Source organism: Monodelphis domestica, chromosome 5 (genome assembly GCF_027887165.1).
Source record: "Monodelphis domestica isolate mMonDom1 chromosome 5, mMonDom1.pri, whole genome shotgun sequence".
Lineage (NCBI taxonomy): Eukaryota > Metazoa > Chordata > Mammalia > Didelphimorphia > Didelphidae > Monodelphis > Monodelphis domestica.
The window spans coordinates 58,071,082-58,092,654 of NC_077231.1; the positions used below are offsets into that span (position 1 = coordinate 58,071,082).

At 34.9% G+C, this 21,573-nt stretch overlaps 1 protein-coding gene across 10 annotated transcripts in view; it reads left to right on the top strand.

Moving 5' to 3' along the window:
• SYT1 (synaptotagmin 1) overlaps positions 1-21,573 on the top strand; it is a 734,125-nt gene that overhangs the window by 141,564 nt on the left and 570,988 nt on the right. For all 10 annotated transcript variants that reach the window (XM_056798523.1, XM_007503097.3, XM_056798520.1 and 7 more), the window contains one exon: positions 14,444-14,568. The gene's annotated coding sequence lies outside the window, so the exon portion shown is untranslated. The remainder of the gene's footprint in view (positions 1-14,443; positions 14,569-21,573) is intronic.

Genomic DNA, 21,573 nt, shown 5'->3' on the forward strand with positions numbered 1-21,573 from the left:
CCGTTTTTGAGTTATACAAGTGTCAAAAAGCAACTTGGAACCAGTAATTATTATTATTGTTATTATTATTATTATTATGGTTATTGTTTTAAAAACCAACCCCTAAACAAAACAGTTGTATAACTTAAAACCAAACCAATAGTTTTGGTTGAAAATTGATATTCATTCCCTATCCCAAAGTACAAAACAAAAACAAATGACTCCTGAGCCAAGATGTTGTATTAACTAAGTTTTGACTTGGGGAAAAATATTAAGTGCCAAGATATAGACAGGCCACCTAAGGATTTATGATGGAAATGCTGACAATCTTAAAATTATGGCAATGCAAATGTGTCCCTATAAATACTGTATTTATTATTATTAAAAGTGGTAGTGTTTACATTTGCAGGTATCTTACACTTCAGTATCATGAACACTGAAACTCTTGTTTGTAAGGTCAAAAATTTCCAAATAGGGGATTGAGACCGAAAGGTAAAGTTCCTTGATTATGAAAGTAAAAATAAATAAATAGAAAACTAGAACTAAGAAAATATGGGAAAGTGTTAGATTGGAATGGTTCAAATGTGGTATTAGCAAATTGATGGTCACGAAAATTGTGACAAAAGCGCCCCCCCCAATTGCTAAAGAATAAAGATTCGCTTTTTGGGGGTATAACCAAGTATTCTTAAAGAAGATAAAATGACCTACCAAGATTGATGGAGACCAAAACAGAAATCTTCTATAAGACTGTAGTGAATGGGTTGAAGAATGCCAAGACTCCATAGATTTACTTTACACTGTATTTACTCCACAGAACTCTGTACTGTGCACATATTAGAGTATTCATAAATCTATGTTGAATGAGGGTCAAGTGAACTTAATTGTTTACAGTGGAAAGCAGTGGGTTCAAATTGCACCAAGAAGTATCTACCTTTCAATCTCTGAAGACCTTTAAGGACATCCCACCTCCTGAGGCAACTTACTCTGTTTTTAGATAAATCTAATTGTTAGCATATTTTTGCCTTGACATCATGCCTGATTGATTTTCTTTGCAGTTTCTACCCCATTGCTCCTGCTTCTACTCTCTAGGGCCATGAAGAATGAAACTAGATTACCTTCCCTTGGACATTTCTCCATCTTACCCCTATCCTATTTAAATTATATTACCTAGTTATACAGGGAGTATTTGTGATGACATCCGACAAGAGCAAGGAATAGACAAGCTCAAGGAACACACATGTTATCGTATCCTTATCCCTGGAAATTATATCTTACCTAAGGCAGACCAAGGCAGCAGTTGCTTATGTGGCTGCCACATCATACTACTACATAGATACATATCATATTGACTCTGACAAATGACATCACTTCTATCTTGAACTCTATCATCCAATAATATTTCTTCATCCAGCCTTTCTTGTCTTTTGAAAGAGGGCCTTTGTAAATAATCCTTTGCCATCCCTCATACTAGACTGTAAACCTCCTTCTAAATTACAATTGGTCTATCATTTAAAGCACAACTGAAAACTCATTTTTGCCCTAAAGCCTCTCCTGACTTGAAAAAAATTAGCCTCAATCTGTGATTTATGGGTAAAAGTACAACAGAATGAACACTGTAATCTTTGAGTATACCCTCTGGTTATTGCAGCAGAGGATTGAGGAGCCCACTCTAGAAAATGCTCTTTAGTGAAAATTGTACAAGGATTGAGAATAGATGAGTATACTCTTTGCTGCTTGGCATATGGGAAGTAACTGCTGTCTTTTGTCTTATGGTATATTGGCTTATAGATAGATATACTTGCGTGCTCAGACAGAGGAACCGGAATACTGGATGGATATTTCTTTCTCTTTTTCTTTTCCTTTGGTAGTGTAGAAATAGAAATGGATCCAAAAAAATGTATAGCAAGTAAGAGCTGTTAGTCTTCTCTGTAAATATAAATTCTCCAAATGGACATAAACTCTTACACCCTTACATTGGCTCTGGTGAATCAGAGATGACCCTATATCAATATTGATATGTGATTGATGTGTCTATATAATATTTAGCCTATATAATATGTAGTATGTGTCTAGTTGATATATATGGATACACAAATACATATATGCATATATACTTTTTCTCCTAAACTTGTGATTTCAATGGTATAGGGATCTTCCATTGTTGAAACATTCTCCACCCAATGTAGATTAGTGATTTTTATGTACTTGATAGTTATCAGGACTTGCCGATAGCCATCAAGATAGTAAGTTAAGTGAAGGGACTTGCACATGATCATATAATGTTCAGTGGTGATACAAGAGGCCATAACTTGAGCTTGAACCTGTCTGATGTTCAGAACTAGCCCTCTAACCAACTCTACTACTTTCTTGTTCAATTATTCCAGTCATGTACAACTCTTCATGATGCTTTGGGGGGTTTTCTTGGCAAAGATACTGGAGTGATTTGCCATTTCCTTCTTCAGCTCATTTTACAGGTGAGGAAACTGAGGCAAACAGGATTTAATGACTTGACAAGAGTCACATAGTTAGTTAAGGGTTGGAGGCCAGATGTGAATTCAAGAAGTTGGATCTTCCTGACTCTGTAACTTTAAGACTTTGCCAGTGTATAATAAAGATAAAATTTGGGGAAAAAGTTTTTAATTATTGTGGTAAGTTAGTAATTCATTCTTATATTGCCTTAAAAATCTTATAACCTCAATATAGACATAGAGCTTCTGACTTATGATAACTACCTCCAAATCCTACCTCTATGAAGCCTTGGAGAACATCGAGTAGACAGCAAGTCCATTTTAAAGCTGTGTAGTGCTGGGTTCCATTTTCTCTTGGAACAAATACTGATTAAATATGAACCTGAGCAAGTCAGTCTCTGAATTCTCTAGGCAGCTCTCAAAACCTGGAGACAATCAGGGCATTGTACTGAAAAGTGCTGAAATGTAGAGGGCACTGATAGCATAGCATGGCACTTAAGGGTAGGAACAATTGAGCTTAGCACCTAGTTTGTTCAAGTAAGTTAAAGCTACCAGAGGGAATAACCACTGTAGCTGAGTTGAGCCTTTATATTTTCTTACTTCTCTCTGTCCCTTTAGCAGAAATCCTTATATTCCAGAATCTGTCTCATTTCCACAGCCTAACTGAATTCATCTTTAAAAGTTGATTTAAGGGCAGATTTCATGGAGAATTCCCCAAGAACATTTTTTGAAACGTGTCCTGCCTTTAAAAAAAAATTGTTCATTATAACTCTGGGTTTGTCCATCTGTTTCTTGCTTCAGTGAATCTTTCACCTGACAAATTCTTGACAGTTGTTTTTTAAAGGGATTGCCTAATGTTATGTTTTACTGTGATCAGATATCTTGAGAGATGTTTTGCTGGAATTTTCAACCTTTCTTAGTTCCATTTGCAATAATCAAACTTGTTGTTCAGGCATTTCAGTCATGTTACTTGATGATTCTATTTAGAGTTTTCTTGGTAAAATGATTGGAGTGGTTTGCCATTTCCTTCTCCAGATCATTTTACAGATGAGGAAACTGAGGCAAATAGTGCCTTCCCTATGGTCGCTCACGTGGTAAGGATCTGAAGTCAGATTTGAACTTGGGAAGATGAGTCGTCTTGACTCTAGCCCCAGAGCTCTGTCTACTGTGCCACTTAGTTGCCTAAGGTATTCTAGGAAAACACACACACACATAAATATACATATATACAATATACATTAAGATATAAGCAGCATATATGCATATGTATATAATATCTACATGCATATTTCCATTGTACTTATATGTCTAATGTGTATTATACAAAGATCAACATTTTCTAGTGAGGGACTTTTAACACATAGTTTTTTATTGATATCTTTCATTTCCTTCCCCCCCCCCCCATCCTGTCCCAGTAAGCCATCTCTTTAAATTAGATTTTTTTAGAAAGAAAAATAGAGGGAAAATAAGGGGGAAAATCATCAAAACCAGTTAATATATAAAAAAATAACCCTGATATTATCTACAGTTTTCCATACCTGGGAATCTCTATAGATGCAAAGGAATAAATAGGGGGAAGTGCCTTCATCTCTTCCTTTGAGGCCAAACTTGTTCTTTGTAAATTTTTATCATTCATTTTTTATTTTAACTGTATTTTTCTATTTCCATTATTGTAGTCATTGGGCATATTGTTTTCTTGGCCTTGCTCATGATAGTGGCAGACTTTGAAGGTTTGTAACTAAAGTGACAAATGTTTTAATTTGACTTAAAAAAAATTCATATGTTAATGCCAAAAATTCTATTAAGAAATTGCAAAGTTAATTCCAAAGACTATAAAGATATGGGTATGGGGAAGCCTACTAGAGGATAGGCTTTGTAAATTATACAACATAGAAATGTTTATATTCTTAAAATGTTAATTGTCAAATATCTTCAATTGTTTTTTTTTTCTTAATCTGGGTTACAAAGCTGCAAAGGAGAGATGTGCCTAGATTTTTGTTTAAACCTGGGCAGATGTCCAAGGTACTATATCATCTGGCAGGAATGTTCTTCTTGTCTGAATAAAGAGGTAGAAATTTCATACGTTTCTGTAATTTTCATTTTGTAAGCAGTAGCATGGACTACTTTAGCATAGTTAGATAGATGTCATTTAAGATTCTAAACTCATTAAGATTAATGGTAATAAAAGAACTCAATCTCCTAACACAGGTGGGTTTCCAAGCGCTGTTGAATGTTCTTTAACCTTTCTTGGCCTATTCTGTCATCATCATCCTGTAAAATACATTACCATCTGGAGACAATTCCAGTATGATAATGATGGGGAAAGTAGCCTTTTTGTTAGGCTGGAATTTCTCCATACAAACACACAGAGGGCTGGGCGATTATGACATTATGAAGAGGTGTTTCCCCTTGTGAATGATACCTGAAAAGTAACCCATCACATCTCCACTCATCACCTAATGAAGAGGGTCAAAGCTAGATCTTTGGGTACCACCAGATTTCCAGGTCTAGATTCAAAGACTTTCTTCCTTTGTAGAATTATGTGGTTATATCTAAATTCAGACTACTAGCAATGCCAATTCAAGGCACCACACATAGACACAGAAGGAACCAGTGGGAAAGAGAGATAACAGCTGGAGAAGCTTTGATGTCCTTTAGAAGGGTAAGGGTATTTGAATGTTGGTCCTTGATCAGCAGAGCTGCATGAAAAGATTCCATTTCTAAGGAATGTGCTTCTAAAGATTTCAAACTGTAGGTAGGAGACAAAAGAATGTAACTCATGATACTCCCTAGCTTGGGAAAAGATGTCAGGCTCAAAAGATTTTAAATGTTATATAAATTTCAAAGTGTTTCAAGGATCTTAGGGATCATCTGACTACTTTACCTTGACCAGATTACTTTAAGAAACAGTTTATTGTTGGAAATTTCTAATTCAGAGTGAAAATTTCTAGTGAGCCTTGGTGAGAATTGCATAAGACCAGAAAGGAAAAGAATAGGAGATGGTAAAAAAGTAAGAAACTATTAGTCCTACTGTTTTTGCTTCTCATTATATCCCCAGTACTTGGCACAATGCCCGGCACATAGTAAGCACTTAACAAAAGCTTTTTAATTGACTGACAGTAATTCAACCTTGCTCAAATTTATCCTCTTTGACCATTTTGCAGATTGACTTTTTTTGTCCTTTAGTCTGAGAATTCTTACCGGTTCAGGTGCTTGACTGTTAAGTCAAGACCTAAAAGAAACCTTAGAAATAATTTCATTCAGTGATTTAATTTGGAAGTTTTAAAAAAAATATTGTAATCATTTTCCATCATTCATATTTGTTTTATGTTTGAAGATATGAAGGAGATAATGCAAATATTGTGATTTCCACTTTAAAGATGGAGAAACCAAAGCTTGTTCAAGGGAAGTGACTTACACAGGGTTATAAAACAAGTATGTACCAGAGCCTAGATTTGAGTCCAAGCCTCAGGATGAAAACTTTTATTAAGTTCCTGCTGTGATACAGGCACTCTGCTAAGACTAGGGTTACAAAAAGCAAAAGTTTCTGTCCTCCAGAAGTACACAACCTAATGGAAGAAACCAGAAACAAATATCTATAAACAAGCTATACTACATACGGGATAAATGAGGCATACTTAAGAAAGGGAAGAGATTAAATTTAAATTTAATTAGTTAAATGAATTAAAAGGGGGTTGGGAAAGACTTCCTTTTGAAAATGAGCTTTTATTTGAAACAGAAAGTAATCCAAGGAAGGCAGTAAGTCAACATGAGGAGGGAGAGTGTACCAAGCATGGGAATCAGCCAGAGAAAAAACCAGGAGCCAAGAAATGAAATATCTTGTTTGTGGAATAGCATAGTTGCTAATGGCACTTGAAGAGAGTATAGCAGAAAATAAAGTACATCAAGACTGGAAAGGCAGGAGGGGACTAGGTTATGCTGAACTTCGAATGTAAAGAACTTTTTTGTTGATCGTTGTAAAGAAAGGGTGCTACCAAAGTTTACTGAGGAGGCAGATGATTTGATCAGACCTGCCAGGTATATTCTGGCATCCACTCTGGCGCTCTTTCTATACAGCTTTTCTACTACCTAACCCTAACAAATTGGAGGACTGATAAGTACAGACCCATCATCAGAGTTCAATGGGTAAAAAGATTTTACAGTCTGATTGATTCAATTTTTCATTTTCTTCATGTATTACTGTGACTAGAAAGCTTTTCATTGCTTCCAACTTAGTGATAAGCCTTTAATAACTTTTCCAGAATAATAATGCACTGTTTGTTGGGCAATTAGTCCAGCCATTCTGGAAAGCAACTTGAAACAGCGCCCCCTAAAATTACTTGTAAGGTAGAGTCCCTGCCCCAAGAAAAATCAAATAAAGGGGAAAAGAATTATATATTCAAAAATCTTTATAATTACTCTTTTGATAGTGTTAAGCTCAGGAGAAAATACACACTTGTGTCTATTTTTGTTTTGACAAAAATCAGCACCATATTTTTAAAGTAACATCTGTTTAGATCAGGGACATCATAAGATCAGAAGGACACACAGAGATCTAACTGGACTGAAGGACTTTGAATATGGTAGCAATAATAGACTGTCTGCTTTGAAGAACAGTCTAACTAAAAACCATGGAGAGATTTAGTAGCAAGATATTGAATATTCGCTGATGTTTTCCTTGTTCTGGACAACCTCTAAAAGAACAACAAAAATGGAACTTGTATTTGGTGATCCCTTTTTTATTTCTTCCATTACAAATGACAGGCTAGTATAAAAGGGATGAGTTCCTAAATGTAGACTCTATAAACGTTAACCTAATTGGTGGGTAGATGTGAGATTCTTATCTAGTAACCCAGGAGTTGGTATACATTTAGACAGAATGAATCCCATGAAAATGAACTCTCCCTTTGGTCCATACTCTGACTCTGCCATATGTGAACTTGGAAAACTCTCCACCTCTATGGGCTTCAGGTTTGTTTTTTATTTCTAAAATGAATTGATTAGACCAAACATGCTTTAACAACAACAACAAACAAACAAAAGCATTTATAAACTCTTCAATGTTTACATAGTGCTTTAAATAAATTTTCTTATTTGGTCTACCTCACAAAAGTCCTAAGAGGTTGACAGCTCTCATCCCTATTTTTCAGATGTGAAAACTGAGGTTTATAGAAATTAAATGACTTTCCAGGTAGTATCAGAGGCAGGATTTGAGCTGACTCCTTTATATTTCAGAGATAAATCTATATACCATTAGAGATTATGTAGCTAGCCTGACACCCTCATTCAATAAGTGGAGAAATGAAGAAAGCTCTGTAGAGTTGTTTTTACAAAGCTCCTATTCGTTACACAAATAGTCATATAGATACTGTCATGTCAATGGTGTTTACCAGTTGGCCAACACTTGTACCAAATTCTATTGGGGTGAAAGGAACACACGTCTCTAGTGTTTCAGGGTGGAAATTATTTGGCGATCAGTATCATCGCTGCTGTAAGAAGCATACACTCAGAGTTCCTGCCCCCTTGTTTTCTGCCTGGCAGACCACAGGGAATAGCTTCCTCTTCCAGAATACTGTGAGCTTTTTCAGAAGATGTATGTCAAACATTTTTGTCACATTCATTGTGCCAGAGAAGCCCAAATAAAAACATATTGACAAGCTAAGACACATATCTATTTGTTTACAGTACCTGCTTAGGGGGTAGTCAGCCTAGGCTTACTGTCTGAACAGACATGATTCAAACACTCAGGAGTAGGATTTTCTTCCCTGCAATGTTTTGGTTTTTTTTTATTTACCTATAAGAATGTCTTATTCCTATTGTGTCGATTTTCCCATATGTAAAATAACATACACATAAAATTTATCATTTCATTTTAGTCAATTATAAAGTTACACTAGTAAAAAAAATATTTTACCAACAATGATTAAAATCCAATTTAAATTAACCTCTTCAATCTGGATTAATTCAGTTTAACAACCATTTATTAAATGCTTCCTGTATGCTAGGCAATCTTGAGGATATATAGACAAAAATTGCATGAGTCACTAACCTGAAGAAGCTTATATATTCCTGACAGGGAAACAACACCGCTAATAAGACAAAATACGTGCAAAGTAAATAAAATGTAATTTTGTTGGAATGGGGAGTGTGCCAACTGGGGGAAACCATAAAGGTTTAATTTAGGAGGTAGTGCTTTAACTGAATCTTGAATGATTGCTTCAAGGACTTCATTTTCATATTTTTTTTTTGCCAGCTGCAGTGCTTAGTAAAAATTCAATATGCCTCTAAATAGTTCATATATTTTAGTTTCAATGTAAGTAACTCTTAAAATGGAAAGAAATTAGCTTTTTAAATATGTGTAATGGTTATTATTTTTTTGCATAATTATTAATTTATAGAGGTTAGTTCCTAGCATTTTATGAACTTTTATAATTCAATTTGAACCACAATGAACTGATTGAATTTGGAAGCCTCTTTAGTTTCTTGTTATAGGATAGAGATTTTTTGGGGTATTCATCTTTATATATTTCCTGTTGTCCCACGACCCCTACTTAGCTTACTTCCTTCTCTCTCCTGAGAATGATGCCTCTGTCAGAAATGTCCTAGACAAGATTACTGAATTGGGACAGAAGTTATCCCAGGGGAATTCCCAGATACCCCCCAACTCTAGGATTCTCAGAATCTCAACACTGTATGCTATACCTACCATGGGACTTTAGAGAGGCTTGTGAGCGGAAAGAAACAAAGAGGGCTATATAGAGGTGGGATCTAGGCTAGTTTTTTTTTAATAACACTATGTAAAATTTTTAATAATATATTTTTAAAATAACAAGAATTGCCATCAGAAGAAAAGAAGACAGGGAATTATAGACAGGGGTGGGCATAACATGAGGGAAGTCATGAAGGAAGACTAACCACACTGTGTATAGAGAATAGAAAGGCTAGCACTCTGTTAGGACTTGGGATTTGTTTTCAGGAATATTGAGAAGCCGGAATAGATAGATCAAGCCACTGTTTCATGATTATGTATTTATTTGCACATCTGCTCCTTTTCATATACTATGTGGGATACTGGAAATGTAAATACAAATAATGAAACAATACATTCTATCAAGGATCTTACTTTCTAATAGAACAGGCATATACATAAATACATGTAGCAGGTGGGTGATACAGAAAGAATAAATACACTGTGGTTAGCTGAGTTAGTTAAGGAGAAATGGTACTGTCAGTGGTTTGGGGAAAGGGTGAATCAGGAAATACTCCATGTAGCAGATGCGTCTTGAATCAGGTCAGGGCTTTGAGTTCTAACTTGAGGAATTTTTGAGTGCTGTGCTGAAAATGAATATTTTGGAGGGCATCAGTCACATGATGTTTTGCTGAGGGGCCATTTTCATTATTTAAATGTGAAATGGCAAGTACTAAGGTCAAATACTGACCAGTCTTGCTACCTAGTAATCAGTTTGACTTTGGATAAGTCATTTAAAATCTCCTGGTCTCCATTTTCTCATCTGTACAATGAAAGTATCAGCCTAGATGTTCTCTGAGTTTCTATCTCCAAAGTTTAATTGAGCCTTTGCTAATACTACAAATATTTCCATTATTATTCATTTTATTATTATTATAATTTTAATTCTTTTTGTTATTCTGAAACTGGGTCCCTTTCTCCTGCCTGAGTTAGAAGCATAGTGGCTATTCATAGCCTCAGTCTAATACTTATCTGGATGGAAACTTTAACTTGCTCTCTTTTGTGAATTGATCTTGGAAATCCTGGTGTCCCCTTCATTCCTGGCATATTGATGCCACAGTTAATGAGGACACCCAATTGGCTTTAATCCTACTATAATTCAGAACTCCTTAATTCTAGATATTCACCACTCTCAATGTCCCCAGTAGCAGTGATTGTAGGTGTGCCACCATTTGCAGTTCCATTAATTGTTAAAACTTGTCCTCCCCTTCCCCCTTCTTATTTGTCCTATTCATCTTCATCCTTCTCTTCTTCCTCCTCCTTTTCTGCTCTAAGACCACTTATGGAGGGTTGTATATAGCAATCCAAATTTTTCCTGGATTATAGAAATCAGAAATTCCATGTTTGCCTTTTTATACGAAAAAATCTTTTTTAAAACAATTAGTTAAATTCATCAACATTAGAGATAGTTCTCTATACTGAGAGTCAAGATAAAAAGAATAGACAGTTATATATTGGTAAATATTTAACAATTGACTCCCTCTTTCCCCACTCAAAAATAGTACGCAAAACACTTTTCTCTATCACTTTCTTAAGTCAAGGCAATCAATAACATAATAGTTCAGGCCCTGATTTATTATCATTTTTGCCTTGTAAATACTCAGATTGAAAATTTAAAAACTAAACCTGAAGAGCAAGTTGGAACGGGCTCAAGCACGTCTCTGAGTATAGAGATCAGGTGACTTGGAGATAGGGAGACATTAGTACAAGCTCCAGCCATATCTTTAAATAGTCAGGTAATCCTAACCCATAAGCATTTAACAATCCTGAGTTTGGTTCTTTTTTTCCTATATGCATAAACATTTTTTGGAAAACCAATCTGAGAGATCTCTTTTTATAAATAAGTTGTCATTATTTAAATATATAATATATATTTGCTGTATTAATATAGGAATATTAGCACATTCTAGAAAAAGAAATGATATATAGATTTGCTATATTAACATAGGAACATTAACACATTATAGAAAAAGAAACAATATGAAATTAAATTTAAGAATTTAAAGCAAGAATTAACTCTCGATAAAATTAAGTGCTTAGATCATGGTATATTCAATAAGTTTTTTTTTTCTAGATTTGCAAGCTTACTTAGTAGACTCCATTGATACTAGGACTCAAGAGCCTTGTATGACATGAAAAAAAAGTTGAGGGAGTTTAACTAAATTATCTCGGTGTTTTCATCATACCATATTATAGACTGAGCTAGAAGTAGCCTCAGACATTATCTGTTCAAATCCCTCAGTTTTACAGATAACGTGACTGGGGACAAGAGAGTTTAATTCACTTTCTCTGAGTCACAGAGTAAATAGCAGAAATATAATATTAAAAGTGCTGAAAGTGGTTCCAAAAATATTCCTTCACTTAAAAAGTAGAGTTATATAAACTTACAGATCTCCTACTTTACTCAGTAACCCCTCCAATCCTCATTCCATTCTTTCACTTATTTAAAGTGCTTTGTAAACTCATTCATGGCTATATAAATGGCAGCTGTTATTATTCACTTAGATTCCCACTAGGCACCTTGAGTGGACATGCACTTCAGTAATCCTTTTCTCTAATTCTTCACTTTTAAAATGGACATTAATTAGTCTTTCTTCTCATAGTAATTAGTTGATGTTTAGCCTGCAATGTAATCATTTATAAAATCAGCTATCTAGATCATAAACCATCATAATCTCTATTTTCTTCTAATATCTTTGTGTACAGCAGCCTTCCCAGATGAATACATTGCAGGGGGCCTGCTAAATAGTATTTGTTGGTAGAACAGGTTTTTCCTGACTATAAGTTGTTTGTACCAATATCATGTACTTGGACCAACCCCACTCTCCTCTCTCTCCCCCCAAAACATTCCCCAACAGCAAACAAACAACAACCCTCTGAATCAAGCAACTGACATAACCAATCCTTCATAGAGGAGTACATGTATCTTCCAACTGAAGTCATTTTTAAAATGCTTTTTTTTTCAATATAGAGTAACTAGTCACAAGAGTAAGAGTTGCTACAAACATTAATTATAATCTACTCCATTTATTAGATGAGGAAACTGAGGTTCAAAAAATTTATATGGGGCTATTATAGAATTTGGTAAAGTATTCAAAATGCAATGCTTTTTCCTCTATATGCAATCCCATAGTTTTATTGTCATATCTCATTACATTATGAAGGTAACTCAATTCTTAAAAGGATGGTAGATACTAAAAATCTGAAGGAAGGAGGTGATTAAAACAATAGAATGTGTCTTCCTTCCTCCCTTCCTCCCTTCCTCCCTTCCTCCCTTCCTCCCTTCCTCCCTTCCTCCCTTCCTCCCTTCCTCCCTTCCTTCCTTCCTTCCTTCCTTCCTTCCTTCCTTCCTTCCTTCCTTCCTTCCTTCCTTCCTTCCTTCCTTCCTCCCTTCCTTCTTCCCTTCCTCCCTTCCTTCCTTCCTTCCTTCCTTCCTTCCTTCCTTCCTCCCTCCCTTCCTTCCTTCCTTCCTTCCTTCCTTCCTTCCTTCCTTCCTTCCTTCCTTCCTTCCTTCCTTCCTTCCTTCCTTCCTTCCTTCCTTCCTTCCTTCCTTCCTCCCTTCCTCCCTTCCTCCCTCCCTCCCTCCCTCCCTCCCTTCCTCCCTTCCTCCCTTCCTTCTTCCCTTCCTTCCTCCCTCCCTTCCTCCCTTCCTTCTTCCCTTCCTTCTTCCCTTCCTTCCTTCCTCCCTCCCTTCCTTCCTCCTTCCCTTCCTTCCTTCCTTCCTTCCTTCCTTCCTTCCTTCCTTCCTTCCTTCCTTCCTTCCTTCCTTCCTTCCTTCCTTCCTTCCTCCCTTCCTTCCTTCCTCCCTTCCTTCCTTCCTCCCTTCCTTCCTTCCTTCCTCCCTTCCTCCCTTCCTCCCTTCCTTCTTCCCTTCCTTCCTTCCTTCCTTCCTTCCTTCCTTCCTTCCTTCCTTCCTTCCTTCCTTCCTTCCTTCCTTCCTTCCTAATTTAATAACAGAATGGGCTTGGAATCAGAAAGACCTATGTTCTAATCCTTTCTCAGGTACTTAGTAATTATATGACCTTGAATAGGTTACTTAACCTCTTGTCTGTCCAAGTAAGTTTCTTCAACTGAAAAATGAGAGTAATAATAGTCCCTACCTTGCAGAGATGTGAGGATCAAATGAGGTAATATTTGTGGAGTGCTAAATGCAGTACTTGAAACATATTAGGTGCTATTAAAAATGCTTGTGTAGATGCCCAGTTGGTTTTAGTCCTCCGAAAGCTTGGAACTCTCAAATATTGCAGCTTTAGTCTCTCCAACATCAGGGGCCATGGTGAATTATCAGGTTATCAGGCATGACAGTTGATTATTTTAAGTAATATTTGTAATATTCAGTTAGAAATAAGTCTGCTATTTTACTGTCTTTCACGTGGTTAGACTGTTGGATAGACAAAGATAACTCAGAAAATAGACTTTGTGTTAGGGCAATAAGATCACATATAGCTTCTGAGCTTTAATTTTGCAACATTTAGCAGATTTCAGAAACCCACTTTTTCTCAATTGTAAAAATAAGATGCATTTTCCCAGGGGCTTTTAAAATAATTATTAAGTGCCTTAAAATCCTCATTTGTAAATTTTTATAATAATTAAGAAGAAAAGAACCTTTTCCATGCAATTAATGAGTTTTTAAAAAAAAATAAGAACTCAAAGAAAATGAGTGTCTTTTAAATGTCTTTACCTCTGGCTGAGTTTGTTGTCTAGGCAAATAGCCAGGCATTTACCATTGGCAAAAATGAATTCTTTTAAAAGTTTATAAATACAATGAATGAGTTCAGTTGACATCTCAGCAATTCTAAAAAGAGTGGGAAAAAAGTGTCTGATACCGAGGTACCTTAACGTGGAGACTTGTTAACAAACAAAGTGGGAATTGCTTAGAGATAATTCCCTGCTGCTATTAATTCCTATGGGATGCAATCTATGACAAGGGCTAGCAACTTCTCTTATTTGGACCTGTGCTGGTGCATAGAAAGAGGTCAGAAGAATATGAAAATATTTTTGAAACATTTTTTCCTTCTGAATTTGTGTTTATTTGTGAATATGATTCATACCTATTAGTTCTTAGTTCAGAGTACCTAATGCAACCAGGAACTGAGGTGGATAAGGCATCCCATAAATAATGAATGTACTTTCTAAATGACAGTAGTGTGTATGTACAAGGAGTCAATAGTGAAAGCAAATGGAGAGTACCAAGCCAGCATTTTCATGGATTCTCTGTATCTTTCTGTCACTCTTTTTCTCTCTCTAGGGACCGAGGAAAGAGAAAAAAGAAGAGCTTGATTGGTGAATAGCCTAGCACTTAGTGGAAGCCCATTTGCTTGAAGATCGTGCCCTCTCCCTCTCAAGAAATTATCCTGACGCTGCCCACAAAAGGTATTTTAAGCCTTTGCAATACTGTTTATCACTTTTGGAGATTGGTGGTTGTGTTTTTTAGTGTCCCCTTTTACATTCTGTAGTTCTGAAATGCTAAAGAAAACAACATCCTTTTGTGCAAGAAAAATGGAGATGGTCTATTTATTCTTGACATAAGAATATGTCTTTGATATTCAGGGATTTGTCAAATTACTTCAAGCACATCCTTGAAGCCATTCCATTAATGGTTTTAAAGAGATGATTCGTTTTCCTTATGAATTTTCTCATTGTGTAGGAAATGTTTGCTTTTTCTTACTATTATTTGGTGCTTTATCAGCTGCCAAGTTGTTTTGCTTCATTATCTATAGATGATCATGAGCAGTCTTGCATCATAAAAAAATATGTTGTGGCATCTGCCTTTGTGCTTCAGTGCACCCCTCTACAGATTATTCTTAGCAGGAGTATTTATTATTATCATTTTATTATTTCTTTTATTGAACCTTGATTTTATTTTAGCTGTCTGTGTCAAAATGCAGAGCTATACTATCCCTTAGGCATAAGTCAATATTAGAGTATGCATATCTGTCTCTATCATCTATCACATCCCTCTAGTGATCCCTCTCTCTTTCCATTGATCTCTCAGTATACATAATTATAAGATGCAGCATCCCTTCATGTCTAGAGTGCTGACCTCAAAGTGAGGAAGACATGGGTTCAGTTCCTGCTTTTATTATATTCTGAATATGTGACCCTAGGAAAGTTACATAACCTCTCACACTCCTAATTAATTCCCTAAGATTATAACTTGTAAAGAGTTACTCACCTGGAAATAATTTGTTTATTGGAAGTTCCATATTTAAGCTTGTGGACATATTCATGCATGTATTTCACTACAAAAATATACATATTTCTGTAAATAATTACATATGTATCTAAGTAAATATTAAAGGTGTAGGTATCAGTGATGTAGGAGATCTCCTTCTACTGATGTAGATAAACGACCTCTTATGAAGCCTTCAAGTCATTTTAGAGTCTTCAAATTTGGTTTGGAATAAAAAAAGGAGTTCAAGGACCTGACTTCAGTCACAAAACCAGTTATGTATTAGAGTAGGACTCAAATACAGGTCTTACTGTGCCTCTATGCCATTCTACACACACACACACACACATATTCATAGAATATATATACATATATATATATGGATGGTATAAATGTGTACATATACATATATTTGTATACATATACATAATTGAGCATAAATATGTATATACACACACCTGTGTGTGTTTGCCAGTTACATAGAGTAGGAAAACCTGAGTTTAAATGTGGCTTTTGATACTAGTTATATGACTGGGAAAATAATTTAATCTCTGTTTTCCCAGTTTCCTCATCTTTAAATTCAGAAATAATAACAGTATTAATAATACTTCCCTGATGAGAATCCAACAAGATAATAATTGTAAAGCTCTTAGAACAGTGTCTGGCATAGAGTAAATGTGATATAAATGTTATTTAATATCACTAATGGACAACTAGGTGGCAAAATGGATTGAGTCACTGTGCAAGTCACTAAACCTAGTTTGCCTCAGTTTCTTCATCTGTATAATGAGCTGGAGAAGGAAATGGCAAAACACTTTTAATATCATTTCCAATAAAATACCAATTGTACCAATTGTATCCACAAAGTCAGTCACAACTGAAAAAAAAATCTCTAGGCTAATGGTGTAGAGCCCATTGGACTTTGAGTCAAAGATTGACTTCAAGTCTTGACTCTATCACTTGTTAGTGACCCCAAATAGGATCATGAAGAGTCATATGTAATTGAAAAAATGCCTGAACACAACAAAAATCTTGGGCAAATAAATCCGTTTCTTTGAACCTTGGTTTTCTAATTTGTAAAATAAATTAATTTCCTCTTAACTTTATTTATAATCTTAAAGACTGAGAGCTAGAAGACATTTCCAACACTATCTTGTCCGGCGATGGTTAAGCTTCTTTAAAGGTCATTCACTTTTTCCCATGCCAGAATCTGATGAAGTCTATAGACCCTTCCTGGAAACATACTTTAAATGCAGAAAATAAAACCCATAGGATTAAAAAGCAAACCAATTAGACTTTAATCTTAATTTTAATTAAAAAATTGTAAGTTACTGGCTGATAGGTTAAGAACACTTGATCTAGTTCTGTCTCTCTATAGATGAAGAAATGAACACTCAGAGAAGTATTAACCTTTTCCAGGGTCACATGAGTAGCAAGAATCAAAGTCAGGATTTGAACTTGCCAAAGTAGGCATGGCTAGGAGGTGTCAGTGTTGGGAATCAAATGGAGATCATTTGACTCTGAATCTTCTATTTGACCTCTTTGCCTCTTGAACGTGTGTGTGTGTGTGTGTGTGTGTGTGTGTGTGTATGTGTGTGTGGGTTTAAATAACTCAGCCATGCGGCTAGCCCAAATCAACTGAGTTTTAATTTTTTCAGAAAAAATTTCCATAATGATTATGTAGAATTGTTGGAGTTTTCAATCATTTGATAATAAAGAGCTTCACCATAGGGTCTGACATTATTGGAAGGAATCATGCTTTCTGTCATGCTGCCCTATGCAATATTTCTATTCAGCTGTTTTCTGTTTGAATGCCAAATGGGAAGGATTTTTTCTAGCTGCTTTCTCTTTGGATTAGCCTCAGAAAGGTGGTATCAGAAGTCAGGTGACAGGCAAATATTTATAAAGGAATGACATAAATGTGAGAGCAAATAATGGGTTGGAGAATAGTCAAAACTAAAGTATATTTTCACAAACAGCCATACTCCTTAGGAAATTAAACTTAATGAGATCATTTATGTGTTTCAAAAAAAGTTGTAGTTTTATCAGGGGTGTGCTAGGCATAGCTATGTGACTCATGAGAGCTGATAGTTAAATTTTCAGTGTGAACATTATACCTTAGATATCAATAAATGCTACAAATTAAGACTTGATTGTTTTGCTAATTTTCTACACTTACAAAAGTGTTAGAGAAAATGTTAATTCAGATTAAACTTTAAAATGTGTTTTTATACTTTTTTGGTGAGGCAGTTGTTAAACATTTATCAACATACTCCTGGTTGTTATGTTTTCTAAATCTGATATCATTATTATTCATCAATATCACTAGTATACATCTAGAGTCAGAAGGTATCTAGTCCAATTTCCTCTTTTTATAGATGAGAAAATCCAGGTGTAGGAAGATTAGATAGTTTTCCCTTTGCCTTTCTGGGAGGATGAGAGATACCTTGGGTTCTAGAACTCGAAGGTCAATGTTCTTTTTTCCATACTCTATAATATTCATTAGTTCAGCAGGAATTATAAGACTTCATATATTGCTTTTTTTTACCCTTATCTTCTGTCTTAGTATCAATTCCAAGTCAGAAGAGCGATAAAGACTATTCAATTGAGGTTGAGTGATTATCCCATGTTCACACAAACATAAAGTATCTGAGGTCAGATTTTAACCCAGAACCTCCTGTCTCCATGACTTTATTTCTATCCATTGAGCCACCTAGCTTTCCCAAGATCTAATATATTTTTAAAAAAATATAAAACATTTGCTCAGATAGCTATTTGTTCAGTTTTATGGCCATTGCATTGTTAATTTCCAATTTATGTGCCCTTCAAGAGAATATGAATCTTACTGGTTGCTCATTTGTAAAATGAGGGAGTTGGACTGGATGACCTGTGAGGACCCCAGTCTAGTTTTTTAGACTTTACAGGTACTTCCTCACTATGTGATCCTGGGCAAGATAACCCCAATTGCTCTTCTGTCTTAGAATTGATATTTCTACTGATTCTAAGTCAGAAGGTAAGGGTTTTAAAAATCCCTATGGCTATATCCAGTATATCCTCTAAGAGTTATGTTTGGAGGATCCTCAAGTGCTGAAAGCCTGGCAATGATGGAGTAAGAGTCCAGTATTGAATCTATAACCTGTAGACCAAACCCTGCCTCTGCCATTTACTCTTTTTGTGACCTTGAGCATTTTACCCAAATTTCAAGACCTCCATTTCATTGTCTTTAAAAATGAGGGACTTAACAAGATGATATCTTTTTTGTTATTGCCCTCTAAATCGATGGCCATGAATCCCAAGGCTGCCAAGGAGACCTAGCTCATCTCTGTTATTTCCCAAAGCTAGATTAGTGACTTAAAAGGAACTGAAAATTTCTTCTCCCAAGATTTTCTATATTCCTACATAAATATGTGTTTTTATATATGTATATATATTTTGTGCATATGTATGTAATATATACACATATATTATGCATATAGTAAATGGGGGGATATTGATACAGAATTTAAGCTTGGAGAATTAGTTACCCTTGGTGTTTTTAGTACAAAAAAATAGATCTTGTTTGTCAAGTTTTCATATGTGCAGTTTTAAATTAAATATGCATTTGCAAGAGACATATGGGACAAAGGGATGCCTTTTGAGCCATGCAAAGACAGAATGCTATCACCTGGGGCACTGGGAAAGAGCAAACAGCAGCTTTTGTTCTGCTAAGGAAGGTAAGGAGAAAGGTGGGTGACCCATAAAATTAAATCTTGCTTCCTACATGGCAGATTCTGACAAGTCCAACAGCAGTTAAAAAAGTGAAAACTGTCACAGAGTTGGGATATTTTTTTTTTAGCAGCACAGACTTACCTCATTCTAAAGTAACCTAAATTTTCTGTAAAGATAAATGTAAATCAAAATCTGTTTCAAACTAATTAGGCAGCCTTTTTATTTAAGGGAACCCTGTGGTGCATCCTTTTTATAAAGCAAATAATCTTTTTGTAGTGTGAATAATTATCCCTAAATTATCTGATTTTTATATTTGACATTTTTTGTGTCACTAATTTGCAGACTAGCTGGGAATCCAAAGTCTTGATGTTTGAAACTGAGAATACATTTTCTCAATGGAAAAATCCATGGCCAATACATTAATTTCTTTTGCTTGATTGTTCCTATCTGTAACAAGGTGTTTTTTTCTTCTTTTCTTTTTTAAAAAATGAGTAGGAGAGAGTTAGGAGGAAGAGAAAACAGATTTTTGTTCATTAAAAAATGTGTTTTTTTAGAAAGCTTGTCAGGTTTGTATACTAGACCTAAAAAATTCTATTTAATATATTTCTTACTGGAATATTCATTGATTTCATATATGTATATTCTATCTGAAACTATAAAGATTTCAGCTCTTCCATACCATAATAGATTGCTTTAATGAATTGCTGTGACCAAAACTATCTATTACCCAGGAACTCTATAAATGAATTTCATTTAATGTAAATATGCTAGTTGTTTGGTAAGAGGCATACAACCCAATAAGTGAACCATTTTTCAGCTTGGAAAGAATTACCAGAACTTGTGCTCCAATAGGTTAGGCTCAAAGAACCCAAGGCCATCACCTCATATTGATATGCAGAATATGTATTAGTTGTTCTCACATTTTTCTGGGAGAAGCTTCAGACTAGAGAATTAGTGAAATTTTAATTTGGCAGGTTGTTAAAAATTGTATATTTGCAATAAGAAATAGGGAAAAACATGGCTCCAATATTGTCCATTTTTTAAAAATGTTTAAAATTTTTATCTTGAGTGTTATTGTTTGAAGCAAGATAATTTGCATAAATAGGTACAATCATTCATGTTGTCGAGATTCTGAAAGGGATTTCTATGCAGTTGCAATGGAAAGAGTGCTAGACAAGGAAATAGAGATTTCAATTCTTAACCAAAAAAAAACAAAACATTTCTAATCTCTATGACTCTGGACTTGTCATTCAGATTTGTTTTTAAGCCTTAGTTTTTTCATTAATAAAATGGATCATTGGATCAAAATACTTGTATTATCTATTTTACAGTAATATTGTGGGAGGAAATGTAAATGTAAATATGTTACAAATATAATAGATATAATACTTTATATACATAATATATATGACACGTACTACTTTAAAGATTGATGGCTTTAAAAATATTATGACTAATAATTATTATTGTTATTCTACAATGTATGAATTTTCTTGGACATACATATGGTTCATATATTTTGACTTATTCAGCCGTTATTTATATTTTTCTCATTAATGAGCTGATTTCAATGGTAGGTGGGAGGAAACTTTTCCTGAGATGATGAGAGAAAGTTTAAAAGAGGAGGGATAAAATGGGGGGGGGGGACAAGGACAGAATAGGGTATTTTGGACAAGAAAAAATATATTCATATGTGCCTCAAATAGAATTTAACTGAGCTTTGAATCAAAGAGAAAAAATAAGTTGTAAAGTGTATGGTTGAGCTCTACTAAGGGAGAAGAAAAGAGATGGTGGGGGAAGAGTTTTGAAGCTAGTTGATTCTCTGCTTGGTTATTGTATTATTGTATTATTGTATTGTATTATTGCATATTGAAGGTAAAGAATAGGCTTAGGTCAAGGAGGAAATGACTGTACAATGAACTCTTCTGTTCATAAGTTAGGTGATTTAAATGCAGAATAATATCTATATCAGATTTTCTTAAAGAAGAGAAACACCTCTAAGAGTTATGGAGATGTGGATAAAGGACTAGATTGTCAAAAGTAGTATTTTTAATGAATGGAGAATATAGTCAGATGATAGAAAGGAGAAAAGGGAATTCAATACAGAGGAACTGAATATATGAAGAGTTGTAGTAAGAATCAGGCTATCCATATGAGAATAAATAAATTTGCTTGGTCAGAGTAGAAAGTTCAACTTCATTTTTATTGGGGAATGAAAGAAGTTAGGCAATGAAGTTTTAGTTAGTGGAAAGAGGCCCTGGAAATGATTACTTTTCATTTGATTTAAGGGACAACTGGGAGCTGTTTTGGGTTTCTGGGAAGGAGAATTATTTTTTTTATCAAAATGACACTTGATAAATAGTTTGATATTTCCCCCTCTATTTTCAATAGATTGGAGGAGGAAAAGAAAAGGCTATGAAGCAATTGCAGTAGCCAGAGAATGAGTTGATTAAAGTCTTGACAAACTCTATGGCTGTGGGAGTTCAGAGGAAGAGATG